Source organism: Megalops cyprinoides, chromosome 25 (assembly GCF_013368585.1).
Source record: "Megalops cyprinoides isolate fMegCyp1 chromosome 25, fMegCyp1.pri, whole genome shotgun sequence".
Classification (NCBI taxonomy): Eukaryota; Metazoa; Chordata; class Actinopteri; order Elopiformes; family Megalopidae; genus Megalops; species Megalops cyprinoides.
In genome coordinates, this window is record NC_050607.1 from 24,755 (window position 1) to 28,593 (window position 3,839).

At 42.3% G+C, this 3,839-nt stretch overlaps 1 non-coding gene across 1 annotated transcript; it reads left to right on the forward strand.

The window, feature by feature from the left end:
* Nucleotides 1-2,460: 2,460 nt before the first annotated feature.
* Nucleotides 2,461-2,542, forward strand: trnas-cga. Its single transcript has one exon. It is a non-coding gene; the product is annotated as a tRNA-Ser (tRNA).
* Nucleotides 2,543-3,839: the final 1,297 nt, after the last annotated feature.

The window sequence follows — 3,839 nt, forward strand, 5'->3', positions numbered from 1 at the left end:
TTAAAAATCATCAGACTTCCAACACAAAACTGGACCATAAACACAAAATAAAAACATGCACCCTCTATACCACTCTCCATCCATTTCAAAACCAGACCTTGGGTCATAGGTACTAATTGCCCTGCAAGAAAGTATGTTTCAGTAAGAAACCTTCCCCACTCCACTACTTTGTTTCCATGATTACATCTGCAGTGCATCCCTCCAGAGGGTTCAGATTACAGACACATCCCTCGCCTGGTGAATAAAGCCACATAATAAAAAACAGACTTAGAGAACCACAGCGATCCTGTATCGTCCGCGCCACCAGACAGGAAGTGCTTTAATCAGGACTACTTCCTGTATGGCTGGTACTGAGTGCATCATTGTGTCTGAGGGAAAGTGATGTCTTAACCAGCTGTTGTACAGTGAATGCAGGGCTTTTTACCAGAGCAGAGAGTTCACCGGCAATGCCCTCAAGTTCTCCTTGGGAACACTCTCAGTCCAATCAACTGATTGACTTCACAACATTGTACTGTGGTGCTGCAATGTTACAGCAACGTTGGGAGAATGTTATATGGTCTCAGCAGAGGAAGATGTTGCACTATTGAATGAAAATAAAGAGCAATGAATTCAGGACTGGCTTGTCTGCAAACAGACAAGGGGCTGTGGAATGACATTATCTAAAAGCAGTACGTAATGTTCTGGTTGTTGTTGCAATGTTAGCAAAAGGGTGGCAGTGTAGCATAGTAGTTAAGGAGCAGCACTTGTAACCGAAAAGTTGCCAGTTCGATTCCCCATGGGGGCACTGCTGCTGTACCCTCGGATAAGGTATTTGACCCAGAATCCAGCTGTATAAATGGATAACGTTGTAAAATCCTGTAATTGATGCAAGTCGCTCTGGATAAGAGTGTCTGCTAAATGGCAGTAATGTAAATGTAATGTAAAAAGTAATCTGCCCAGAGACCTTTGCACTTCAGCAGCATTACAATAACAAGCAGGCACAAAATACACCAAAAATAATTTCAACTTAATTCAAATTCAAATACTAATTCAGCGTCTCATTAACCATCAAAAATGTCAATGGCTCAAAGATATAAGCAGCCGATTTACACAAAAAAATCCAAAGCTCAGGGAATCTCTGAAATCTCCAATGTCTGAATATCCAGAAAAAATAAATCCAGTTGTCAAACAGTAATACTCCCGTTCAGTTCACCTTTCCTGTACATTTATATCAAACAGCAATGCAATGTGAAAGAAAAAATCCCCAACTCACCCGCTCTTCTTACAGAAGCAAACTGGAACATGTTTGGGAAGGTCAGGACTTGATGCATGGCTGGTTGGTTACATTTCTGATAAACAGGCTATCAGGTTTGTCTCATACATCCACCTACCAGAATGACTTGAACAACTGAAGTACTTCTTTTAGGATTCACCTATAGTATCTCCAAAAATGAAAGAAATCTGGCCAAAGAGACCACCAAATAATTCAGTCCACCATGCCTCCTCCTGGAGCCCATCAACTTCCCAAATGACATCACTTCCTCCCCTTTCTCACTTCCTCTTTCCTGTGTTAACAGGATTGCTCCTCTAGTGGCAGTTTCCCCCCAGTAACTGCTTGACCATGTCTTGGTTCAGTATACACATTAGATGCATCTTTGTAGAACACATGAACCTAAAAGCATTGCTTTCGCTTGAACAATTTAGCACGCAAGGGTTTCTTCTTATTCTTCTTTTTTTCCATGCAGTTTCAACCTTAAACGCTTAGTGGTGAGTGATAACATTACAATTATGTGGCTGTCACACAGTGCTTGGGGAAAATGGAGAATTTACATGTTCTCCAGCTGCCATGTTTTGTGTGTCTGTCTTGTTCCAATATATATTCCTCATTCCACTGAGTTGCACGGGCTGCAGATACTTCTGTCACAGAACCATTGGTCGAACATGCTCTTTTGGTCAAAGAATAAAAACAACATGGCTACGATTCATTCCTTTGAGTCAAGCTGTGCCCAGAGATTAAATATTTTTTAACATCAACCATGCTGTACACCTCATTGTACATCTGAGCTGAGAAATGTCGCATTTGGACCATTAAGAGTTAAACCTCATGTCTCTCTGTTTTCCTAAGCCCCATAACATTTTATTTTCTCAGAAAGGACCTGTCTGATTCCAGTGTTCTCTGAATTCCGTCTTCCTAAATATCACGCCGATGTTGACACACAACACCGCATCTCCAGGTTTCTTTCTGAGATTTCACAACTGCCCGTGCCGCAGATACCTTTGACCCCAGAGTGAATCGGCAGCCGCGAGAAACCTTCCTCCAGCACTACTGCAGCAACGTAAAGAGTCAAACTGTTTTTCACACTTTTCATCAAAAAAAAAAAGAATCAAACTGTTACATACTATGAAAAATTACACATGCGTATAAAACGTAATTTAATGACAGAAGAATAAATTGTATTAAAGGTTTAGTTGGGAATGCATGTCACGGTGGCCGAGAGGTTAAGGCGTTGGACTCGAAATCCAATAGGGTTTCCCTGCACAGGTTCGAATCCTGTTCGTGACGATAACGTTCACCATTTTGTGTAGTATAGTAGTTATTAGAAGCAGGACTCGTAACCAAAATAACTACTATGCTACTGCTGAGGCGGTGTTGCTGTAGCCTTGGGCAAGGTCCTTGACCGACAATTGCCTCACTAATTGTCCAGCTGTATGAATCGGCAAAAAAAACAATTGGTTATCGGTTAAGCAATTGTTTACATCGGTTAAGCAATTGTTTACATCGGTTAACCAATTGTTTACATCGGTTAATTGCAAAACAAACTAACCGATGTAAGTCGCTCTGGATAAGAGCATCTGCTAAATGCCTGTAATGTAATGTTAATAATGTTGGGCTGCAAATTAAGGTATTTTGGGGTACTACAGCAGGAAGAATGAGTCAAGGAAAAGAAAGAAAGAAAGAGAAGAAGAAAAGAAGAGAAAAGAGAAGATGAATGTCATTTCATGATAACAGGGCTCTGCCTGGTACAGTTTCTCTCTGCTGTGGTCTGTCTGCATGTGCAATCTCCTGACTATGTGCCCAAACACACACACACATTCAGAGCAGTTGTCCCAGCGCTGGCTGGCTGCTGTCACCGTATCTCCTCTGTAGATTTGTGTGTGTGTGTGTGTGTGTGTGTGTGTGTGTGTAGGAGTGTGTATTGCTGAGATGAAAGAGAAGAGCTGGCACTTTGAGTAATGTGCCCATAGCACCCGGTTTTATTTCTAGAAGTAGTTATTGTTATTGCTCCTGCAATCATTTCTCTGGAAAAACCTCCCTTGGAATGCATACACATTCATAGCCACTGACACGAGAACAGACTCATATGCTGATGCAGTGTGTGTGTGTGTGTGTGTGTGTGTGTGTGTGAAGGAGTGTGTGTTGCTGAGTTGAAAGAGAAGAACTGGCACATAGACCAATGTGCCCATAGCACCCACCTCCATTTCAAAAGAATGGTTATTGTTATTGCATTTGTGATTAGTTCCCTGGAAAACCTACTTCCTTGCACGTGTACTGTCACACACACACACAAGGCCAGACTCATACACTGATGCAGTGTGTGTGCGCATGTGTGTGTATGTGCATACGTGCGTGTGTGCATGCATGCATGCCTGCGTGTTTGTACTCTGAGCTGGATGCTCAAAGCAGCATGACTTGGGCCCATAAGCAATATTCAGAACAGGTCTGAACTGTCTGCTGTCTGGTGTGTGAATCCTTCTGTTCTGTGACCAGAGAATGCTCTGCACGTAAACAGCACAAGATTGTATAGTGGCCATGCAGGCCAGTGAGTCGAAACTATTACAGAACATCGCATAGTGCATGA